Raw genomic sequence first — 12,761 nt, forward strand, 5'->3', positions numbered from 1 at the left:
TCTGATAGCAAATTGCTTGTAATTATTATCAGCTTCTAGTTATCCCCTGTTCTTTTTCAAAAAAACTTTGTATTGTAAACATAAGTTTATCTTTAATAAAATAATAAATTTGATAAAAATGCTTCTGAACGCAACCGTTCTTAAGAGGAAGCTACAAGCCAAATATGTGTATATTCTTGGTATACCTTAAATCGTAGGTAATAGGCATTAAAATGGCTTGACAAACGGAGTCTAGAACCGTTCGATTTCAAGCAAAAAACTGGTTTTTACTTTTTTTGTAAATTATTTTATAAGAAAGCAAAAAAGTCAATCAAGTGAAACTGTCACGGATAATCTTAGCTATAATACTGTATTTTTTAAAAGTTGTTTTTTATGCGTTCATACATTTCCATTGAAAAAATATTTTTTGTAGTAGTTTGTATTTATATTTTTTATTAGGTAATTTATTTTTTTATTTGTATTCTACTCAAGCGAAGCGATAGGAAAACCTTCAATTTAACTAAAGCATATTTTTTGGTTTTCATAATGTACACCAATTCGTTAAAAAGATTAATCAAAATAGTGATTTGGCGTTTTTCTTTTATATATTAAATTTATTAATTAAATGTTACTTTACATAAATCTCGTTTTTTTCTCACAAAAATTAACCTCACTGGGACAAAGCCTGTATCGAGGTTAATAATTTATATTTGAGTGAAGCAATCATAGAGTAATCACAAACATAAAGTAATACTACATACAAACATAAAATATTTCAAAAAGAAAAGAAAAAAAAAATTTTGATGAGTTTTTATTTTTTATTTTAATTTTATTATTTTTATTTTATTTGGAAAACCAACAGTTATAATTATTACAAGGTATGATGTAGTAAGTGTTAATTATTTAACCAATAATAGGTTTTCACTTAGGTATGTATGTATCTAAGATAATAGATAATTTGATAGTATATTGTAACAATAACTAATTATTAATCATTATTCCCAAGAAGAAACAAGTAGATAATAAAGGCAGTCAGAGTGTTCAGTATTCAGTTTTTAGCAAATGGGAAATTAAAATCAAAATTCAATAATATTATTATTCAATTTATAATTGTTTTTCTTATAAGCAAGTTCTGTTGTGTAATTATTACTACCCGTGACAGCTGTTTCGCCTTCTAAAGGCATTATCAACCTGTCTATTTTAATAATGAAACATTTTCGTAATGCCTTCAGAAGTCCACACAGCTGTGACGCGTGATAATAATTGGACAGCAGAAATTGTTTATAAATAAATTCTTAAAATTGAAATTGAACTCTACAAATTAAACTTGATAACAATAAAATTTTAAACTCATATATATACAGGACGTGTCCATATGTTGGTGTCATTTTGCTATCAGATTATTTATATTTTCGACATACATGATCAAGAATCGCTGTTTAAAATCCTCGTACGTTTAAAATCTTCGGGGCAAGATAAATCTATCTATCTTCTACCTATACCTATAAATAAAAAACGTAAATGTTCGTTTGTTCAAAATCTTAAATATCCGAAAAAATCTTAAATATTCTTCACCGATTTTTTGGAATTTTGACGTTGCATTCGAATGCACGAGTGTTTTTTTTATATAGATGTCACCTGTAAAAAATGTTTTTTTTATTTTTTTTTTTAATAAATAAAAACAGCGCCATCTGTTGGACGTGAAAGCAACACAACAGCCTTTTTTCCCGTTGACTTGGAATTGCGGGAATTAATAATTTTAGAAAAAAATAATTGAAGATAATATGGGCCCAAGAACTACTTCTTTCTCTTTCGTAAATAGTTCGAAAGTGTGTTTCAATGAATTATATTTATAAATTTTGCCATTCAATGGTAGGTATACGTGATTTTTTTAAGGCTTTTATGCTGAAAGCTCTGCCGTTCCTTTATTTTCAAAATAACGATTTAATAAGGAATTACAATTATTTTTTATATTATCTCCATACAGGAGGCCTTGAGTAAAAATAATTTCCCTCTAATTGTCGTCTTCAGGGATGCTGTGTGGAGGGTTTTCAAGGAAATAAATAAGAAAAAGTTCTGAAAGGGAAACAGGTATGAAGAGCGTGTAGGATTCTGGGGTCAGTGTGTCCAGGAGTTACGGACGTATGAATCCATTTCTCCCACTGCACTAGGATTCTGGGGGTCAGTGTGTCCAGGAGTTACGGACGTATGAATCCATTTCTCCCACTGCCGTGCAAGGCGATGGGTCGATAGATGATGGAAGGGTCAAAGTTTCTCCTTCAATTGTCTCCCAATTCGGCCAAGACCTAGAAAAACCTCAACCCATACACGCGCAATTTGAGCAACGCAACGCAACGGAGGCGGGTAACGGGAGCGATTTATTGGATAAACAACACAACTACTATAGGTCACACCAAGTGGTTCGTTACGTCTGGTGACTTAGCAGGGGTGCCCGGGTTCATCGGGTGAGGTGTGTCCAGGTCTTGCCAGCTGAGAGGCCGGCTTGGGGAGACCCTTTGATCTCTCCAGGGGGTTTCTTTCCGAATTCTTGGATTCATACCACTGTCGCTCTAAGACACACTGACCCCCAGATTAGTATCCCTCTCTCATACCATTTTTCTTCAAAGAACTTTCTCTCCTTTCTGTCTTGAAAAAGATCCTTCACACAGCATCTTCAAAGATGACATAGACAGAAATAGGAAATTATTTTCACCACCGCTTAGTTACGTAATCACCTACAATTATTCTGATTCTCGTATTGAATATGCGATTACAGGATAGGGATCTACTGTATCTAAGTATATACATAACCTGAACACAACTCAAAAAGGAATCATAAAGACCATACTGAAAGTACTCCTTCGATTGATATTGTCAATAGTTTTGATATACCAAATGTACAACAAAAATATGCTAAAAATATAATATTGAAACTATTCAAACTATACGCGTCTTCATCAAACTATGTCAAATCACAATGACATCAAAAATACTGAATCCTCTACAATACCGCGTATTCATCAAACTATGTCAAATCACAATGACATCAAAAATACTGAATCCTCTACAATACCGCGTATTCATCAAACTTTGTCAAATCACAATGACATCAAAAATACTGAATCCTCTACAATACCGCGTATTCATCAAACTTTGTCAAATCACAATGACATCAAAAATACTGAATCCTCTACAATACCGCGTATTCATCAAACTTTGTCAAATCTCAATGACATTCAAAATACTGAATCCTCTACAATTCCGCGTATTCAAACTTTGTCAAATCACAATGACATCAAAAATACTGAATCCTCTACAATACCGCGTATTCATCAAACTTTGTCAAATCACAATGACATTCAAAATACTGAATCCTCTACAATAACCGCGTATTCATAATTCCAGGTCATATAACCACATTCGGACAATGAAATTATAATATAAAAACTCTACAACATCCTTCCCCCAGATATAAAGCGATTAGAAAATTTAAATCTGGCTGAAAGTGGTTAACGAAAAAAGTCTGAAAAAAAAACATTAAAAATGAATAACTTTAGACCGCCTCATCACAGGTCACCCTAGTGAAGAGGACTAAGAAATACAATTTACTATGCATATATTCACTATCATATTTTTTATGTAAAATGTTTAAATAGTTGCTATAATAAAACACAAAAAGTGTGCATTGAAAATGGTGACCGGATTTTCTCGTTAATCCAGTTGACCCTCAATGGAAAATTATTTATTTATTTATTTAGCCACACACAGTACATTTTATTACCAGTTGAAAAGGTAGATATTTTAAATTTTACAATGTTAGAGTACAGACAATATCTTAGTAATTTTGAATGGTATGAAAATAGTTCTTAACCTTAACTAATGAATGAGTATTAACAACAAAAATAAATAATAAATAGTAAGAAAGTGTGTGGAGGGATGAAGAGAAATGTTGAAAGTAATTGGCTTTTAATAAAAAATAAAGAATATTAATTGTAAGTAGTTTTAACCCTAGAAAGATAATCTACGTCCGCGGGACGTAGAAGTTTTTAATATTGCTGTCTCATTTTAATTACAACACGTAGCGTCTTGTTTGTCTCAGTGAATTCAGTGTTGGGCCGGAGCTAACGTAAGATGGCTGTGTCGCAACGCTAAGTACTCTAGATACCTAGGTATAGCTATGATGCGAGTCTACGAGACGTATAATTATCTTTATTGAATCTTTTGCGAAACACGTAGTTTGTGTAATAAATGTGTATAGTATCATTATATTATTTTGGTAATACAAGAATTCTGATAATTACAGAATTTGAACAAGTAATAATGTAAAGTGCCAAAAAGTAATAAACAAAGACTAAGGATGGGTTGTTTCATAGAATTTGAACAATTCATCAAATTTCAAAGTCGATTTTCAAATTCTATGAAGATTCTGTTCAAGTTATTTCATCAATTCAGTTTTGTGAAACAACTAGCTAATAATTATATGATAACAAAACTTGAATAGAACCTTCACAGAACATGAAAATCAACTTTGAAATTGTTATGTGAAAGTTCTAATCAGGTTGTGTTACTATTTCACTTTTGAGAAATAACTGGCCAATAGTAATATAAAAATGGAACTTGAATAGAACCTTCACACAACTTGAAAACCAGCTTTGAAATTTGATGAATTGTCAAATTCTCTTAAACAACTCATCCTAATAGTTTTTTAAAATTGTTTTATTATAAATATAGAAGATTGTATGTTGATTTATTAGAATGTTTTATATTTGGAGGTAAAATTTTCTAACTAATAAATATAATTACAAAACATGGGTTTAATACATTACAACAATACATAAACTAATGCGTAAAACCTAAAATATACTAAAAAGTACATGTTATTTTACATTATATACTAATATCGTTGCAAACGTCTCTGGGACGTACGCTTATCTTTAACGCCATTCAGTATACGATTATCTTTTCAGGGTTAAAATAATTTACATAACGCTGAAAAATATCATGAAAATATGTTGTGATCGCGCGAGTAATTATTGGTGAGTTATTATGCTAAATTATTGGTGCTAGCATGTGAAGATGTAGACTCTTACTGAAACATCGGGAACAGCACTGACAAAAATATATTTTTCGTAAACACTTTTAAATTAATAAAGCAAAGAGAATAATTATACCTTCGATACTGTCGGTACATTTTTCTTTTCAGTACACGTTACTCCACAATCGTTTTTTGGTGAGATTTAGAAAAACTCGTATTTTTTTAAATTTTGGTTTACCTCTTTTTCTATTTGGCCAATGTTAGACGAATTCTATTAGATCAATGTAATCACTTAAACATTTTGATGATAATTCTTTACACTTTTTTCGCAATTTAGTAAAAGTTACGTAATTGTTAGGATTTCTGGTATGTTTATATATTCTGTGGATATATTTTTCGAGAATCATATTTTTTTTATTCGGCTGTAAAGCATTTGGGATAGTAAAATGGTGTGAAGTTGACCCTGTTCCCTATGAAATATTTATTATTATTTTTTTTATTTACGTATTATGCAATACCATGAAACCAATAAACTAACCGTTAATAGTGACAGGATGTCAATTAGGACAAAATAATTAGTTAATTAAATACATTTTGACACAATAAATAGTCAAGTAATTGCACAATCACAATCAGATAAACTAGAGTTAATTACACAGATATTATGTCCTGCGAATGGAGACACTAACTTGAATTTTTTGATTCATAATGGGTGTGTTTTAGTGCAGTGCAGGGTAAAACATCCGTACTCCACTTAAAATTCAAATAAAAACCTGAATTTCATTATTGAAAGAAACAACTATTTACGTTAAATAATTATAAGCAATAATTAGTCATCCGAAATACTTATAAAAATTGAAAATATATCCCGAGTAAAAATAAATGCCGCCAACGGGAATTGAACCCGGAAGACTAATAATTGCTTACTATTATTACTATTTCGGATGACTAATTATTGCTTATAATTATTTGTTATCCTTTATGCTATGCATAAAACCTAGTCTTATAAACGTTAAGTTTATCATTAAAAATAATAATATTTGACAAATCAAAAATTATTTCACCAATAAATGAAGATATCATATGTCTCGACGCCATCTAGTGAGAAATTTAGCACTAACAAAGCCTTTCCTACAAAAATAAAGTTGGTTGTTTACAGGTGAAAAAATATAGTGAGCAATAATTGTTGATTGAGGTACTAGTACATATTGAATCATTTAGCGGGTTGGAAATAAGCCGACACAGCTCAGTGGATACAGAGCACCCGACCGGACATCAGAGGGCACGGGTTCAATTCCCGTTGGCGGCATTTATTTTTACTCGGGATATATTTTCAATTTGTATTAGTATTTCGGATGACTAATTATTGCTTATAATTATTTGTTATCCTTTATGCTATGCATAAAACCTTGTCTTATAAACGTTTAGTTTATCATTAAAAAATAATTTACGTTAAAGTTCCATTTCAAACAAATTTCAAATTTTTCCATATTAAAACCAATGACATTCGCCATGTTTGATTTTGTTAGTACGATGTGACTTAATATGCACACATTAATTAAATAACCCAAACTAAGAACCTAAAAACCATTATGTGTGTGTGTTTTCCATCTCCTCCGACGTATCTGTTGCACTAATTGAGTTGAAACGAAGTTTCAAAACGTACATCGGAACAGGTACCTAATAACATATTCTATAAAGTTTGTACGACGTACGTCGGAACAGGTACCTGATAATATACTATATAAAGTTTGTACGGCGTACGTCGGAACTGGTATCTACATATTTTGAAATGATGTAGCCTGCAATTATGAGATTAATAACTTTTATGGAAAAAACGATAATTTAATTTATTTATTTGTGGTTATTTGCTTAAATAGTTTCACAGTTACCTATGTCCTAATATAATCCTTTTACATATTTTATTTTTAAAATAATTTTTTAGTATGAATCAATCACATATTTAAGCTATTTAAGGATATACGCTTATAATTTCTTCTAATTTTATTTCCTTTTGTAATTTACCAAATGTCTTAATTTCTCCGTACATCAAGGACTTTTGATTCTGAAGGGGTACCTTATTTAATATTTTACATAGTCTAGAGGTTTTCTATTTCTCTTAGAAATTCAATTGATGTATGACCATGAATTATTTCTAATATTGAAAATATAGCACTGAAGTAAATAATTTGTTTAAGATTTTCGTATTTCTATTTTTCTTCAGTTTGATTCTCATGGCTTTATTTTGTGGTATTGTCAATTGTTTGAGAGCAGAACGCTGCTGCAGTAATTAAAGTGTGGTAGCGTGATTTCGCTGTATAAGTTTTTACTGGGGAATGTGTTCAGATGTTAATACGTCAATGATATTCATACAATATGCATAAGTAAAACGAACAATACAATACAATAAGAATTTCATTCTGGTTGCACGCAAATGTTTTTATTTTCATTTCTACAATTTTTCTATTTAAATCTCACTTACGCTTCATAATGCCTACACTCTAGACGGAAAGTGCATATTGTATCAGATGCATAGCCATCTTGTTCAAATACATCCAGTGGCGTAGCTAGGTAACCAAGGGCCCTGGGGCAAATTAAACAATGGGGCCCCACTGCTATGTAAACTGATTAGGTTTTATCAAATAAAAATATGAAATATACAAACACTTTAAAAATGCTAAGCTACTTAAGCTATTTTTTGTGCACTGCAGACTGCAGGGCAGGTAATAAAAATATTAAACAGTAACAACATAAATTACAATTAATACTTGGTGTAGGTTTGGCTAATAAAACTAAATAGAGAAGATTCAAGGGTTTATTATATAAAGGTCGGGCCTACCAACTGACTAAATAACTATTATGTTTACAATTTTTTCCGAGCTTTAGTTTTCGCAAAAGTATCAATGACTTCGTTTAAATCCAGGCTTGATGCGGTTTTGTTTTCAATTGCTATTAGCGATAAATGTGTTTGGCCCATCTTATTTCTTAAACAATTTTTTATTATTTTTAATTTGCTAAATGACCTTTCAGCTGCTGCAGAAGTGACAGGAATTGTAAAGAATAATAACATTGCTGTAAATACTTCCGTTAGGTCGCATTCTAGCACTCCATATTTGCTCATTATTTCCTTACATAATTGGTGAACAGTCCATGCTTGAGTTAGTTGAGGTAAAACTAGATGGTAAATATTAATAAATTGAAGTGAAAAACTAGGGCCTATTATATCTGAATATTTTCTCTGGAATTCGTCACACTTTTGTAGTAAAGTTGCTTCATCAACATGTAATAAAAATGTTGGTGTTAGAAAATCGAATATATGACAGACTGCACTCATTCCAATAAAACGTGCATCTAATTGAGATATTACTGTGTCTAGTACATTATTGAAAATCTCAATTTTAAATATTTTTTCACGGCTTGGAAATCGGTGATCAGCAGCTAATTCATCAAAATGTTTTAAACTTTTCTTTGCCTTTTTTCTTGAAAATGGGTATCAATACCATATTTTCTTGCAGTTTCACTGGCTTTGCACTTGAATAATTCGAAATCATTTCTATAAATTTGCAACTTTGCTTTGGTCTCTGCTAAAACTTTACTCGCCTAGCCCAAATTGATGTGCGTGAATTTGCCAAGCAACACGAACTCGAAATTTAGCATTTTTGTTTTAATACTCTCTGCTTCACCACGCTCATCTTTATTAGGACTTTTTAGAACTATTTCTGATAATGCTTTGATAATATCAAAATAACGAAGTTTTATTGCAGATATCGTATTGACCCTACTGGACCATCTAGTCGGATTTAGTTTTTTTAGAGTGGTGTCCGATTCGCCAGTGAATTTTGACAGTAGATCCCAACGTTTGATGCTGTTTCCTGAATTTAGGGGAATTCCCTAGGCATAACTTTTGAATTTCTCTCAATGGAGGTCGTGATTAAAGTGGGGTTGCAAGTTGAAACCTGTCATATTTATTTTGAAAATGGGAGAAATTTCCAAAAGTTCAGTTCGATCGATATTTCTGGTAAGGATTCGAGGGCCCCCCGAGCTTGAGGGCCCCGGGGCACTGCCCCGCGTAGCCCCTAGGTAGCTACGCCGCTGAATACATCTGGAATTTATTTAACAAAGTAAAATTATTATTCGTTAAGTTTACAGTGGGTGACTTGTCAAGCTACCTTCATTCTAGTGTGCTAATTTTTGCTATGGTTTTATCGTGAAGTTGTTTATCTACCATAATGTCATATTTGTCAATAACGAATATCGGAAAAATACGCATTTCACCAATATTTCGGGGTTTTACAGTGATTCGTTCAGAGAAATAAGTATTCATTCATACATTATTTCACACATATTTCAGGTACAGAGGAAAACGTATGCATTCATACATTATTTCACAAATATTTCAGGTTTTTTCAGTGATTCGTTCAGAGGAAAAAGTATTCATTCATACATTATTTCACAAATATTTCAGGTTTTTACAGCGATTCGTTCAACGATTTTGTAGAATTTGTAATTTAATCAGGTCGGGGCTCCTCTTACCCACGTCAACATGACGTCCATAAACATGTTGAAAAATTGTCATTGTCACTGGTTTTTAGAATCCAGCGACTACTGAGAAACGAAGGAATTTTATTAAAATTGACCAAGAGGGGTCCGTATACATCTAAATACTTAAAAACCCAAACCTAACAGCAAATCCAAGTCAACAACCCTGCGTAAAAAAATATGTCTAACTAGCGGACTTATAAGTTTTAATAATGATAATAACGGAAAAATTGATTCGTTATTATTAGATCCGAATGTGAAAATAGGTCTCAGACAAGGATGCCTAATCTAAACAATAGGTCTCAGACAAAGATGTCTAATCTCAACAATTCTGTCGCACATATTTCTGGACAAAACTCAACTGTAATAGCCGAACATTGGATATTTCAAAAGCTGTTGGTTGATCAGAAATCGGTCCGATATAATTTGCGAATGATTTTGCAAGACTAAATTCCACGCAGAGGGCAGACAACTCACAAAACTGGATAAGGTACACAGTTATAAAGAGATAATGATACCAACTACTTCTAAAATGGAGTAATACTTATAATAAACACGAATTTAAAATATAAGACATCTAATACAAACTAGACAACTTCTGCCACACGAGAAACAATCAAAACGGATTGTCAAGTTTAGGTATGTGATAGAGAATTATTATCTAGCGATGGCTGGTTAATCGGGAGAATTGAAAATTTTAATTATCTACCTTTGTGCTAAATTTTCTATTGACAAGAATAGAAATACACTTTTTTTACTCTAGCCTTGACAATGGTTTTTGATAAAGTAGGTGGTACCTCAGAGAGCAGCTCATTTCTGATGCGTGATGCTTGCGATGAATAGATTGAATGATTCATTTAACTGCCAAGGTAACTGTCAACTGACCCCCAGGTGAGAAAAAATTGTGAACACATTAAATAGGAAAGTGATTTTTTTCAATGGATAGAATAAATTCCTAATTATAATTTAAACACCGTTGTGCATAATTTAAACACCTAATTATAATTTAAACACCGTTGTGTATAATTTAAACATGTAATTATAATTTAAGCACAAAGTTAGTATTGTATACCTATATCATAAATAATGACGCAAGAAGTGTTTTGTGGGCGTGTTTTTACAAGTATTGTCACTTGAGAAAAGGAAGCCCTTCGCCCAAGCAAATTTATACTAATATAAGTGGGTTCGTTAATGTTGAAGGACACGATTAGTGTAATATATGTATGTATGTATTTTATCCATCAGCAAAAACAATCGTCGATTTTATGTTGGTTAGTTACCTACTCATTTTTTGTCTTCACCTTTCGGAATCATGCAGCATAATAATACACTTCTTTACCATGTTCCGCGTTGCATGAAACAACATTTATTTTTATTTTTTATATCTATTCTCATGTCTATTCTCTTACTTACAGTTTACATGATTAGTCAAATTAATTATCAGTATCTATATGGGTTATTAGTTATGTTTTGTTTAGTGTTGAAAACCTCCCTAGGAGAACCTGTGGTGAGGTGTCGCATGTTTTAGGTTAAGTGTTTTTGTGCCGTCATAATTAAAAACACAGAATCGTCTTGAGATTCTTAATGAGGATTCTGTGGTTCCTCAACTACAAGAAGATTAATTTAGTAGCAGTTGAAGTACATTATAATAGTACATAGTCACAATGTAATAACAATTTAGTGAACAGAAAAGGATACTACATGAAGTATACCTAATGATCCTTTTAACACGAAAAGAGAATAAAACAAAACAAAAGTAGATGATAATTAATTAATTATCACAACAATAATTTATTTAGTATAAAAAAACCCATAATATACATGCTAAATTAATTGACATATGTTTGGTTTGTGGTGAATAAATAGGTTTTGGAAAATTTGTGTACTTTTAATTTTTATCCATTCTGCGATCTGTTTTTTGTTGTTGTTTGTTTGTGTATTAGTGAATTATTAGCATTTGATTATAATTTGTGAATAAATGCAACCTGAATACAAACTTGGTACAAGTTTTTGCACCAGTGAATGACTGTACATTAAGGTGGAGCGGTCTAGTATGGAGAATTTTTTTTTTCGTAATATAGAATTCGACATACGCGGGATTGATGCTCCGTTATGTATTTATCTTAAATAAAAAATATTTATTTATAATTACGACATCGCCACCACTTTGAATTTTTGATAAAAACACTGAAAACACCAATAATGTTCTCCCGATTCTTAGAAATGCTTATAATTATGTAAAAAAAATTGAGTGTTTATTTATTACCTTTGATATAATTACATTATTATTTTATAATATAATTATAAAGTAGGACTGTCGGAACAGTTAAACAATTCGCAAGGAACGAATCCTTCTACCCCAAACGCGTATCAAACAGAGTGCAGTGTATCGCGTATCATCTTGGCGAAGTTTCCGATCCGCTAGACATTATCTAGTAGATCGGGTTACTGACGCTATTCCTTCTTGTAATTTAAACTTTAGACTCTAAAAAAATGTGCTTCGTCTTCAATCCCTCAAGAAATAATTCAAGGTGAAGCACAACCAAATTATTCTCACCATGAGGTGAAAGATTTCCCTGTTGTGGCCAGAACACTAGACATATATTGTATTTCAGATCGAACAGGAGCTGCAATTGTTTTCGCTGTATTACAAGATGTTGGTTTAATTTCACAGAACGATACATCTCGCGTTGTGGATAGGAGTAAAATTCGTCGAGCTCGAATGAAGAAAAGAACTGCCCTTACTAGTAAGCCGTTAGTAATCGATTCAAATCAATTTGGTTTATACTTCGATGGACGGAAGGACAAAACTTTAAGCACGGAGGACAACCGGCGAAAAATAATAACTGAAGAACACGTTAGTTTAGTAAAAGAACCAGGTAGTGGGTGCATGGGACAAATTTCATTAAAAACCGGAAAATCTGAATCAAAAAGTAATGGAATTATTTCATTACTGTCTTCGAAAGATATTGCTTTGGAAAAAATTGTTGCAATTGGATGCGACGGAACTGCAGTTAATACGGGGTACAAAGGAGGTGTTATTCGGCGCCTTGAATCACATCTCAAACGGCCTTTACAGTGGACTGTCTGTCAATTACAAGCAAACGAACTCATTTTGCGACATCTCTTTGAGAACATCGACGGAACCACGACTGGACCGCAAAGTTTCACTGGAATTATTGGTAAATCTTTAAATAAGTGTGAACAA

This window comes from Hesperophylax consimilis, chromosome 25, assembly GCF_061612785.1.
Source record: "Hesperophylax consimilis isolate HC1 chromosome 25, BYU_Hcon_1.0, whole genome shotgun sequence".
Classification (NCBI taxonomy): Eukaryota; Metazoa; Arthropoda; class Insecta; order Trichoptera; family Limnephilidae; genus Hesperophylax; species Hesperophylax consimilis.